At 36.6% G+C, this 13,928-nt stretch overlaps 1 protein-coding gene across 1 annotated transcript in view; it reads right to left on the bottom strand.

Moving 5' to 3' along the window:
- Window positions 1–13,928, bottom strand: part of LOC149781238 (uncharacterized) — a 112,881-nt gene that overhangs the window by 53,866 nt on the left and 45,087 nt on the right. The window lies entirely within an intron of this gene.

Raw genomic sequence — 13,928 nt, 5'->3', positions numbered from 1 at the left:
GCACTATTACAATATTACTTGTGTGTTTGTAGCAGTAGCAGTTGTTTCTGTCAATTTTCTGAACATGTAACTAGTACAATGTCATGAATTAAAATTACATTTTACAAGTTGCTTTTGTATCTAATTATTATACTCAGATCAAGAAACAAATTAGTCAACGGGTGCTGCCCTATGAATTTCTCTTTCATGTCTATTTAAGTAAGAAAAGAAGCAGTTATTATCTTCCAATTTTACGTTTTTAACACCTACACATTAAAAATGTTGGATTATTCCTTCATTTCTACTTGAAATATTTATTCAACATAAACAGTTAGTTTGCAGTTCGACTTTTGTATTTATCAATATTTAACTTTTATGATGATAGCAGGCTATTTTGAGAACAATGTATTGTGCTACATTGTGCTTAACCTGGTGCTATCGAACATGTCTGGGGAGATCAGTGTAAGGTGAATGAAATTTTAAAATAATCTGTCTTTATAAAGGTTCAATTCTGTGCATTTAAGAATGTTGCTGCATGGATGTCTGAGCAAATACCAAAATATTTCTAATCTGGATGTATGACACAGAAATACGGAATGAACATCTGTACAAACCACCAGATCAATCATGCAAGATTAAATGGATATGTGATGAACATCTGTACAAACCACCAGATCAATCATGTAAGATTAAATAATAATAATAATAATAATGACCTTATTTAAAGAGGGTAACACAATTAGCTAAAAACTAATCTACCTTGAGGCCCTCATACAAAGGAATTTATTTATTTAAGCTGCATCTCTGAAGCCACTGGATATATTGGGTTTGGAAGAAGGAAATAGAGTGGGCATTTCTAATCTCAGCTGGAATACTATTCCAGAGCAGAGTTCCAGAGTATTGGAAACTTTTTTTAAATAACTCCTTATTTGGTTTGGGAATTTTATACCGTTTGGTAGACATGGATCGCAGGTGGGGAGTATTACCAGGTAGCCTATACTGGAATAGTGATTGTAAATATTCAGGAGCACTATTCTGAGATATCCTGTACATTAATTTGGCTTTTCTCAAACAGATTCGGTCTTTAATAGGTAATATTTTTAACCTACCAGCTAAACTTTCCTTGCTTTCTTTCTGGATTGATATTAGCCCAAATGCTCTTTTTTGAAGATGTGCCAGCTTTGCTATGTTTTTATCATTTGAATTACCCCATACTGTACTACAGTAGTCCAAATAGGGTTGTATGTAACTGTTATAAAATAGTTTCCTGTGCCTTTCAGGGAAAAAATGTCTTATCCTACTGAGAAGCCATAAACTTGAATTGACTTTTTTACTGTATGTTTGATATGTGACATCTGTACAAACCACCAGATCAATCATGTAAGATTAAATGGATATGTGACATCTGTACAACCACCAGATCAATCATGCAAGATTAAATGGATATGTGACATCTGTACAAACCACCAGATCAATCATGCAAGATTAAATGGATACGCAATGAATTTCACTACTCATTCTAGGTTTGACACTAACTTTTATAAGTAGGAAGCCCACAGGAGTTCAAGCTTTTGAAAGCTGGTGGTTCTTCAGACTGATAGAAGGTCCTTCATGTTTATGGGTTAAACTTAACTGAAAAAATGTGAAATCTATAAAATAAAATAAAACATGCATACAAGGCTGTTATTTTATTACAGTTTACATTAAATTCGTCAGCAGTTTATATGCTTTGTTTTGTAATGCTGACAATCTTGTTTTTGGTGTTTATTATCATCAGCATAATAATCATCATCAACACCACTGATGCACCATCCATTCCCATTGCAACAATCTTTTTCATCTATTCATTCCCAGGATATTCTGACATAAAGCCCACTATAGCATGACTGGTCATTTCACTGTCTACCCTGGGTACATTTTCTATACCAATAAAGTGAGCTTAACCTAACAAGAAATGTTGTTGTTGCGGGGTTTAATGCCATTTTTCAGCACAAGATAGGCTATACATGGCGGCCAGTATTAATGGTGGAGGAAGAACCCGGGAAAACCCAGGAAAGAACCACCGACCCACGAGAAGCTACCCACAAAAACTTTCTCACATATCCACATTTGCCGAGCCCAAGACTCAAACCCACGCAGAAAGAGGTGAGATGGCAGTGATCCATGATGGAGAGTGCTTTAGACCACTTGGCCACTCGGTGCCCCTAACAAGAAATACTAAATTACTGAATTAACGTTATTAAATAAAGCAGAACAGATCTAAAGTTAAACTGGTGGTTTAAAAGTTTACAATATTATAAATGGAATGGATCTATTTTAATTTGCTGGCTTAATAGTTTAAATTGATGGTTTAATAGTTAAATTCAATGGTATGAAATGAAAGTTTAAAATTTCTTTGTTAGATGTATCAACAGAGCCATCTCTAGTAACTGACAAAAGTTGACTGGAGGAAATGATACACACATGCCAAACTCCTGTGAGATTAAGCATAATATATATTATTGCTATTATAAAAAAAAGCGTAATCTGGGTGTAACAAGTGTAAACTATATATTACATGCCAGAATTACAGCACGTATGAAAAAGACACCTGGTTATACAGCTGGTAAAAATCCTTGTCACAAAGGGCAAAATCCATATAGATTAGAACCAGAATACAAACACAAAATATATTGAAAAATTATATATATATATATTAAGCACTCACTTCAACTAGTCTACATTAAAGATGTCAACAGCTACCCGGGTACATGCCTATTAATATTAACCTGGGTAATAAAATGAGCAACTGGTTACCCATTAAAAAAATACAAAAAGCATTGAAAGTTCAGATAAAGACACAGAATAGTGATTACAGTTCGAGGCTCGTGTCCTGTGCGCATTTATTCATCACAGTTGCTCATACTGCTGCTTACAATTTACTTGTCATACATGTACTATATAGTAATACATGGGACAACACTTCTCTCACGTGACCTATTTAAGACTAAACGCTGATATTTAAAGCTGGACTGTCCTAACTTTGTGCCTGTCCATGGTTCATGTGCCATTTTTCTCACAACTTAAACGCGTTTGTTTTGAGATCCTGATGATATTAATCAGGTCAGTACCTTTCGTCAACAGTGGCAATATGTACCGATTATGAAATATTCAGCAAAATAAAATTAAAATACGTACTACAATTCAAATAAAAGAAAGCACAATATAAATGTCTGGTTTAACTAATGACATTTCTGCCTCAAGTTTGTAGCCCTGGAGAGAGTATTAGCTGTTCAAGTCAGGGCCGCTGTTCAGTACATTTGTTTACTGGACTCTTTTTAATTAGCAGGAAACCCAAGGCAGATATTTCTGACACAGCAAAGGCAACACAAAAACTAGGTTACCATAACATGCACTTCTTATACCATGTAGGAAAAATGAACGAAATAGACAAGTATACAGAATGAAATTTTTCATTGAAATATTTAAATACTAGGGAAATCTTTGTTATTTAATAACATTGAGAAAAAAAGTCTAATAAAATTTGACTATGTGTATAAATGTTATGATTTTTCCATTCATTTTACAAGAAACATCGGATTCTTGAATATCAAACCACTAATCATAGATTCATTCTGTTTTGATACAACATATGTAGTGGACCAATCTAAACTGAAAATAAATGGTGCCAGATATCATAAAAAAAATGGGTTGTATCAATGTGACTGTTGGATGTTATATCACTGAAAAATCTTAGAGGAAAGGGATTTTGTTAAACTTAAAAACATGTTGCACCGGATGGTTGTTAAGGGCTGAACCTGGCAGGTCGAGGACACTACAACAGTCATCATGTGTGGACTGGACTTTATGATTATTCACAAAAGTTACTGTAGACATGTAAACTAGATAAAATGAGTGTTATGCATAAATAATGTATCCATTTCTTTTATGTCTATACTCTTGTATTAACTACTAATCCACATGGATTTGGCAGATATGTGCCCAAAATTTTAACTGCAGATCCAGTTAAGCAGCAACAATAAATGTACATTAAATAAAATAAATATGTATGTTTTTCATGCAGTATTCTGCAATTATGGCATGTAATATTTAGATTGCTCTTTTTATGCTCAGATTATGCTTTCTGCCACTTAAATTACACTTATACCTCTGCTGGAGGTTGGCATGTCTGAACCTACAACAAAACCGTTAAGGTTCACATTCATTCCTTTCATCAGGTACCCAGGTAACTGATCATTATGACTGAAGGGTACCCAGTAGAAATTTCTGAAAATTGTTACATCTCTAGTCTACATGTGTAACTTTCCCTGAATGACTGTCACCTGGAATTCTGCAATGATCATGGTGACGTGCTCTGAGTAATGTAAAAATTACTCTCATATTCTTCTTTTAAAGTTTGCAAAGCGATGTTGCTTTTTCTGATCTGTCATGTTTAGAAGTTTGAAAATATCCATCTGGTGTAACATTTCCATCACATAACATTCAAAACTCACACTTTAAAGCATTTCCCATAACAGCTGGTGCCATGTTTTTTAAAAAAAACATACAATGGTTCATTAACTAACTACATGATTAAAAATATGCATCTTTTAGGCAAATATTACTTTTGAAAAAACCAGTTATTTTCTTGGAAATGGGTCATATACAGTTGCTATAAATAGCAAATATGCTTATGCTTATGCTATTCTTACACAGCAGTCCACTTTTTTAAGAATATTCTCAAATTTATATGAGTGGAATTAAAGAGATAATAATAAAATGACAAAGCAATTTTTATTGCTTTATTTTATTTTACTTTTTAATGTAACAAAAAGAGCATAATCTATGCAGTCTCATGGAAAATGTAATCTGGTGAAAGAAAGCATAATGACAATGCCAAAAGTGTAATAGGATGTATGAATTGATATGGTCCTGTTCTGACCCTACCAGTATCAATAGCCCTGATAAATTTCTGACAATATTTGTCCATCAGCTAGGCACTGCCTATTTACAAAACTTGTCCAAATCACATAATTTTACATAGTATGTGGGTGTCCATGTCCTGTACACACATATTTTGAGTTTTTCTGTTTGTTTTTTTTTTTTTGGGGGGGGAGAAGTGGAGAGACATTATCAAGAATTTTCCACATTTTTCAACCACACCAAACCACATAACAAAAAGTCAATAGCCTAACCACTTGATGCTCTTATATGATTAACAAAGCAAGCAGCCAAATTACAATTTACAGTGAGCGCCCACCTGACAAAGATAATTTAGATTAAATGGTGTATACATGATATTTGTTTTAACTTCGTTTTACTTTAAATTTTTGCTGTGTTTGACATATTTATAATTAAAAGAAAGATTTATACAATCCTATGACATGGGATAAATATAGTTTTAATATCCACAATTTCAAACTGAGGGCCACAACGGACCACCCAGCTTTAGGAAAGTGGTGGTCCTTCCGAAATAATCTGGTGGCCTCAGGCCAGCGGACCTGTGTTATGTCGAACCCTGCCATTATGCTGGAGTAAGAATAAAATGAAATTTAAGAATGACACCACTGTGGTAATGCTGGATGTCAAATTAGCATCAATTAGCAACATTCTGATTTAGGTTGAACTACATATAATAGAAACACTTGTAGTGAAAACCCCATTCAGAAGACCAATAGAGGCAGCAATAAGATTTTTAAGATGGCCATCATGGAGAAAGAAATTTAATGTCACCATTATGGTTATGATGGATGTCAATTTAGCATAAATGTCAAACTGGAAACATTTTGATTTGGGATGAATCACATACAGCAGAAACACTTGTAGTGAAAACCCCACTACAATATAATCAGCCATTCAGAAGAACATGAGAGGCAGCAATAAGATTTTTAAGATGGCCGTCATGGAGGTTACATCAGATATCAGATCGGCATTATAACTAGACATCCAAGAAAAAGTAGCAACAGGATTTTCAATCTGGCCCTCATGTAGATCATACTGGATGTTAGATAGGCACCATTATTATTCATAAGCCTTTGGCTTCACTTGTATAAATTAGCATTTTCACCTAGGCACTTGCTTGAGAGACACTTTTTAAAGAGAAACAAAATCACGTGACATAGTCACATATATAACCAGCTGTTTTTCCACTTGCGCTAGACAAGAGGTAGTAAGTATATATGCACTGAATATTTTATCGAGTGTATTTGAAAATTAAACTTAATTAAGCAGCCGACCTTGAATGCTGTTCAGGTCAAATTGCCCCAACTTTACAAATTTAGCACTAGTTTATGGCTGCTGACACGGACAATGTCCTGTCAATTACCCCGTCTGACTCTGAGATGTCAGACTTTTCAGGGTTTGATATCAATGATATTGGAGCAAATGTCGAAATATCCTCTGAAAGGAAAAACTGTCAAAATTGGGAAAGGGAAAAAACCAATGCCAAAAAAGGCAATACATATATCTAAGATGAGGTCTGTTGTTGTCAAACTCGCAAAAGCATATGTTAAGGGAGATAATTCTTCCAAGAATGTTGTGGAAGGACCATCCACTAGCAAGGTGGGGAAAGCGACCGAAAAAAGGTCGACAGGGCAGAAATTAGTTGACTTGAATAAGTTAACACCAGAAAATATCGCAGTTTTGCATGAATTATTGGGTATTAACCCTAGCCATGAAGACACTAGTGATAATACTGCTTTCACAGATAATGATATCTGGGACAGGGAACAAAATGTGTCAATTGCTGTCCCTGAGAAATCTCGCACTTTACTGGGAGTTATTTCAAATGTATCCATGGCAGGAAATCTGAATGAAGCCCTCTTCGATACAGGGTATGATGAAAATGTAGTTGCTTCTTCTATACATGAGAATGATCACAATTTAATAGAGGAGGCATGGGAATTGCCTAAACTTAAAGTTCCCCAATATGTGGAAAAAATATCAGAGTCTCTAATAGAGCTTATTAACGCTGCTACAACATCACAGTGTATAAACTGATAAGATTGTGGACAAATACAAAATTCCTCAAAATTGCAACAAAATGGGTACCCCCAAAATTAACCTAGTGATCTGGGGAGAACTGAACAAAAGGGTACAGTCTGCTGACAAGAATTTTCGAGACACAGCTTTTGGTCGCAGCCGCCATTATGCCCATAGTTAAACTTGCTGCTCTTGTAAAGGCGCAAATGTCCATTGCTCCTGAGATTAAAGACTGCCTTTCGGATGCAATTACTTTAATGGGCCAAGTTCAATATAACATTTCTCTACGCAGACAATATATGTTAAGGCCCCACTTGAAAAAGAAGTATTCTAGTCTGTGTAATCTGAACACCCCCATCTCCTCTCTTCTCTTTGGCGATGATGATGGTCAAGATATTCATTTACGTAAGAGAGTTGGCATCATTTATTGGGTTACTTGTTAACGCTTTTCAAGCAGTTTTAGAAGGGCCAATGTATTATCGTTATTAGGAAAGAGACAAAGTTCTCGGTCTTACATATTGCCAAAACTATGATGCACATATAATGCTGTCGGATAATAGTAAGGCTGAGCTACAGTGGTGGTCTGAAAACATAAAAATATGTAGTAACCCTAATCAACATGGCCACATGAATACAAATTGTGGCAGGGGAAAGATGTACATGTCTCAACAGGGAGATATTCAACATAACTGACAGGTAAATTGAGCAAAAATAAGTAAATGTCTTGCAGCATGGAAGTTGTTGACATCTGATAAGTGGATTTTACAAACGGTAGATGGTTTAAGAATAACACTGAATTCGACAAAATTCCATATCAAAACAGTACGGAATGACATCAACTTTTCTAATGAACAAAAGACTCTGATACAAAATGAAATAGATGAAATGTTAAGGAAAAGAGCTATTAGACCTTCTTTTCATGAAAAGGGAGTTTATTTCAAATTTGTTCATTGTACCTAAACCTAATGGGAAATTCAGACCAGTCATAAATCTGAAGGCTTTGAATGATTTTGTCACATACAAACATTTTAAACAGGAAACTTTTTCTTATGTTTTGGAACTAATACTGGAAAATGATTTTTTCACATCTATTCATCTAAAAGATGCATATTTCAGTGTTGCAATACATACAAATTTTCAAAGATATCTAAAATTTCAGTGGAATGGAATACTTCATAAATTTGTTTGTTTACCCTTTGGGATTTCCAGTGCACTGAGGGTCTTCACAATTTTTTGAAACCACTGTATTCCTGCTTCAGGAAACTAGGTATTCGTTGCTCATACTACATTGATGACTCCATTAACATGAACACATGCCCCACTTTATGTCTTCAAAATACAAATTTAATGCTCGAAAAGATAGTATCTCTAGGGTTTACTATTAATTATGAGAAATCTCACCTTATCCCATCTCAGAAAATTATCCTTTTTGGATTTCTTATAGATTCAGTACAGTTTAAAGTCTTCCTTAGAGAGGCTGAAGTCCAGAAAATTGTAAATACCGCCAATCAGTTTTATTTCTCTACTCTACTTAAAACTTTGACAAAGGAAGAGGTTTTGTTTAAAAATCCCTCATTTTCCTGAGGAAAGGGTATGTCCTATGCACACACTTTTACATTATCTTGATAGAACTAATGGTCTTAGGAAGTGTGATCAGTTAATTGTGTCTTTTCGTACTTTTAAAGCAATTACAAGCAGTACATTAGCAAGGTGGTTGAAAGCGGTGCTACAGCTTTCAGGCATTGATGTCCAGTGTTTTAAAACTCATTCATATCGTTCAGCTTCAATATCCGCAGCATATAGGGGAGGTTGTTCCCTTCAAGAAATTCTTAGAACAGCGGATTGGTCCTCGACCAAGAATTTTCACAAATTCTACTTACGTGATATAAATTCAAATAAGAGTTTTGTAAAAGCAGTTCTATATGGAATGAAAGTGTTGAATTTGACTGTTTTTGTTGCCTTGTTTAAACATGATAATTTATACATGTGAAGCCAAAGGCTTACGAAAAATAAATGTCCACCATCCAAGCATACTTTAGATGTGATGGATGGGGTGGCATTATTGGAGTAAGCCAGAGGCTGAGTTTGTATAAACCCTCCCAGTGATATGTTCTCACCCTATTATGAGGTGTTATAGCCAACAAAAACAGGGTTAAAATATGACGTGGAGGGAAAAACAGCTGGTTATATATGACTATGTCAAGTGATTTGGTTTCTCTTTAAAATGTGCCTCTCAAGCAAGCGCCTAGGTGAAAATGCTAATTTATACATGCTCAGCTTCTGGCTTACTCCAATAATACCCCCCCTTTCATCACATCTAAAGTATGCTTGGATGGGGGCCCATTTTCAGCTATGATCATCTAACGGGTATAACAAGTCTTTTAGTGAAAATCTCATGTTGGTATATCATCATCTATTGATGAGTAGCAGTAATGAGATTTTAACGATAACCACCATGAGTAGTGAAGGGGGACACTTTACGTATAATGGGAATTAGCATTAAAAACACCCTTGGGACACTTTACGTATAATGGAAATTTAACATGGAGAAAAATCGTGGGACACTTTACGTACAAGGGGAATTAACATGGAGAAAAATCGTGGGACACTTTACGTACAAGGGAATTTAACATGGGAATAAATCGTGGGATACTATACGTACAAGGGGAATTTAACATGGGATTTTTTTTTTTTAAAAAAGTTTTTTTTAAAATTTAAATTTAAATTTAAATTTTAAAAAAGGGGTAGGCAATTCAAAGACTATCTCTTTTCGAGAAATATGGCTGGCCCTGAAAAGGGCCTTTGGGTTTTTTCTTCTTCTTCTTTTAACTTTTTAACTTCTTCCACCATCCTCTTATTTTGTCCATCATTCCTTTCTTCTTTTTCTTTTCTGTTTCCGGCAACCAGTCCGGGTGGCCCATGGCCCGGAACTTCTCTTGGATTTTCATCCAGTTTGTGTTCAGTTTTTCAAATTCATCCCTTTTTTTTCTATTTTCTTCTTCTTTTCTTTCCTTTAACCACTTTTCTTTGATCTTCTTGACCTCTTCGGTCAGCACATTCCTCATTAGTTCTTCAGCTTTCTTAAGTTTTTCTAACCCCCACTTCGCGAAACACCAATCTGTCCATTCTGCAATGTCTTCTAGAAAGCACCTTGCACTCGTCACATGATCTATCGCTTCTTTTAACTTACCCACTTTGACATACGGTGGGTTAATTAAACCTCTGATTCTCTTCTCCTCATCATCTATCATTTCTTTTACAATATTTACGGATAAGTGGAGGCTGGTTACTTGTCTTGAGACGAAGTCTTTTGTCACTGCATACCTCCATTCCTGTTCAACCCTTTCTACTACACTCAATCCATCTACCATCCAATACCAACTTCCCATAAGATCGTTGTATAAAGCTGAAGCTGCTGGCTTCTTCTTGTGTGCTTATTCGGTAAAATGGGTTCCAATGGCCAACACTGTTAGTTTTATACTCAAAGCGCGAACGTGAAGGAAAACATCCCCTAAAAACATAAAATGGATCTTACCTAGATCATGACCCAACAACGCGCGGACGTGAAGGAAAACATCCCCCTACTTTCTCATTTCATATAATAAAACCCTAACTATACTCTTCACATACGCTAAGAAACCCATAATCTACTATTCACACAAACATACCTTAGCTCTTACAAACACACAATCACACAAACACATACCCTCACACTATCTTAAAAAAGAGTTAGTGTTTATTTACACACTACTCTACCTACACACATTGCCAAATCGATCGTTATTTCTTTTCTAGAGTATTGGGTAGCCCTGAAAAGGGCTGTTTTTTTTTAAACTCCAGATGCACCTATCTAATGGTTGCACCTTCCTGGCCTGGCGCCGCACACGCATCTTCTTCCCCAGTCTTCTTTCACCTTTCTTCTGGGGAGCGCAGAGGGAGGATGATTCGCTTCAGCACCCCAATCCTCTGTTTCAGGAATATTAAACGACATCCTCTCTTCTCTTTTCTTTTCCTCCTCTTCCCTCTGTCTTCTGTCCTCTTCTTCCTTCTTTATTCTTGCTTCTTCTACTATAGCCTCCGCTGATAGTTCATTTACTATCCGCCTGGCATATTCCAGGTGCATCTGGAGTTCTAACAGTTTCACTATTCTGCTAGTCATTCTTCTGGCTGTGTTGATCAATCAACAAGGGTAGCTGGACTGCCGAACGAGTTTCAATTTATACTGAAAGCGCGAACGTGAAGGAAAACATCCCCCTAAAAACATAAAATTTATCTTACCTAGATCATGACCAAAAAAACAACAACGCGCGGACCTAAAAGAAACACTCGCTCACTTTTTTATGCTACCCATCACTTCAATAGACTATCCACATACACAAAGCAATCCAATCTAACCCCAAATATACACCTCAAACAGCCCAAAAAACAAACATCATTTTAATCTACTATTCACACCAACCTACTTTATCACTTACAAACACAATCACACTAACACATACCCTCAAAATTTTTAAAAAGAGTTAGTGTTTATTTTCACACTACTCTACCTACACATTGGTAAATTAATAGTTATTTCTTTTCTAGAGTATTGGGTAGCCCTAAAAAGGGCTGTTTTTTGTTTTGCTATGGCATTCTTTTTTCAGTTTCTAAGAATGCGATGTCCTCTGAGGATAGACTTTCTGGCAATAGGTCTGCTTCTTCGGAAAGAGAAGAAGAATTCTTTGGTGTCGATACGACAATCGACAAAGCCTCTGTCAGCTTCAGGTTGCTGCTGCTGCTGTTGCTGTTGTTGCTGCTGTTGCTGCTGTCTCTGAAGTCTGTACTTCTCTGTCCATTCTTCTTTCTCCCTGTTCATTTCTTCTCTGAAGAGCTCTTCTATCAGGTCTTCAGTGATTTTTAACATTCTCACATTCTCTATTTCTTCTGGTTTCGGTATCAGACTGTGTCTGACCCTATGCAAATTCACGTAGGCTTCGTTGAGCTTAGCTAGTTTGGAGCACATCTTCTTAGGAGGATGAGTCGACAATGGATGGCTAGACTGGGAACAACCCGGTTCTTAAAGTTAAAGCGCGGACGTGAAGGAAAACATCCCCCACACGGTTTTCGAGCCGCAACGTTCATGAGAGGGATAGTAAGAAATGAAAGAGCATCAATCCAACATTCTTATAGCTAAACAAAAGACAAAGGCATTTTTTCTAAACACAACATTTTTTATTCAAAAAATCACTAAACACTAAACAACAACATTTTTAACAATAATCCAACACTATAACATCAAACAATTTTTTTCAAATACAATCTACTTTAAACAAGGCTGACAACGTTGTGAATGAAATTGTGATTTCCACTGTTGGAAATCATTAGGCCATTGATGGACACTACGTTTCCTAGCTTGAGACAAAAGATAAGCATAATGGTCACAAAACCATCGATCTACTTTCACATCGTTTCTAGCAGAAGAACGAGGATCGAAATGAGTCACTAAATGTTCTAAGGAATAGCCCAGGCTGCGATGATGCAGAAAATACACACAGTACTGTCCACACACCAAGGAATCTGTACCTTGTAATTTCACATTATTGAATCGAGTGGTTTGAGCATTTCTTCTCATAAAGTCGATGATATCGTCTTCCAAAGGGGGCAATCCGTACGAATCGAAATATTCCACACATCCTTCTTGAGGAAAGTAGACGACTACCCAGTGGGTTCCTGGGAGATGACTATCGTCCGTGTTGATCACGTAAGCTTGATGGTCTTTAGGTTTGCGATGAGGGAGTTCATCTTTAGCACAGACGACAGGATTCCAAGAAGACGTATACGAACTGTGGTTCAAAAGGTAATAAAGTTCCCAGGTATCCATTGTTTTGTGTTTGTTTTCTTCTTCACAGGTAATAATAAGTTGTCAATTCGATCCTGACTTTTTGCTTGAAAATGTCTGACGAATAAACGGTTATTCGTTCTGTTTCCTCACTCTGATTCAGGAGAGCTTCGATACGATGGATCTCTTGAGTGGTTAATGCTGGACAAGAATGTTCACGCAAGTCTTTATACCATTGGTGCAACACGTCTTTGTTCGAGATGAGGCTCCAAGCTTCGTCCAGATACTCGTCCAATTTTTCTTCTTGACTCAACATCAGGCATTTATCGTGTTGAATTTGACTGGGATGATCGTTTTGACATCCATAACAATTTTTCTTGATCAATTCCGTCATTTTGTCGACCAAGTGTTTGGCAAAACAGGAGACTAAATGGGCTTCTTGTTCTGGCCATCTCGATTTCATCATGATCACTTCTTCTTCTTTTTCCACGGTCTCCTTACATTCCATCTCCAAAGTTTCTCCACTAGGTAAAGAGGGATAACAGTCTTCCATGGCTTCTAGTAATCTAGGATGACTTCTCTTAAACTGTTGATTTCTATCGTATTATCAAATTCGGCATACAGGATGACGTTCACTGTGTTCCCTGCTTCCAGTGGACTCGCAAACTGAATTTCCACACGAATCTGGCCAGATTTTATAGGGTGGAAATGTCCCTCGTCGCTGCCTTGGTCTGGAGTGAAATCGAAAGCCCACAAAGCATAGCCTCCGTCATAATCGTCGTACTCAATGCCGTGACTGGTGTTGGTTCCTAACTGGCCGGTGGCTTCGTACAGGGACAAGTACGATCTCAAGTAATTCTTCTGGGCAAAGTTAGGCTCGAAAGGTCGGGTACACAAGGTCTTGCCATCGCGACTGACTTCGATCTTGGACACATTGTAATGCTTAAACTCAAAAGGATTTTCGTTGTGGACTCCGTTGAAGGCTGTATTCTTGACGATACCAACAATCAAACGCTTGGGTAACTGTCCTTGGAACAGATGATCTTCGATCATGGATCGCTGTCCAGCAGGAATGGTGAAGGTTTTTACTTCTACGCGTCGTATGGGATACTTGGCGGTTGTTCTGCTTAACGTTTGACTGATATCGTTTCCCACTTTAGGTAACACTTCT

This window comes from Sinohyriopsis cumingii, chromosome 15 (assembly GCF_028554795.1).
Source record: "Sinohyriopsis cumingii isolate HCF-2022 chromosome 15, ASM2855479v2, whole genome shotgun sequence".
Classification (NCBI taxonomy): Eukaryota; Metazoa; Mollusca; class Bivalvia; order Unionida; family Unionidae; genus Sinohyriopsis; species Sinohyriopsis cumingii.
This window is presented reverse-complemented; position numbering and strand designations above follow the sequence as displayed.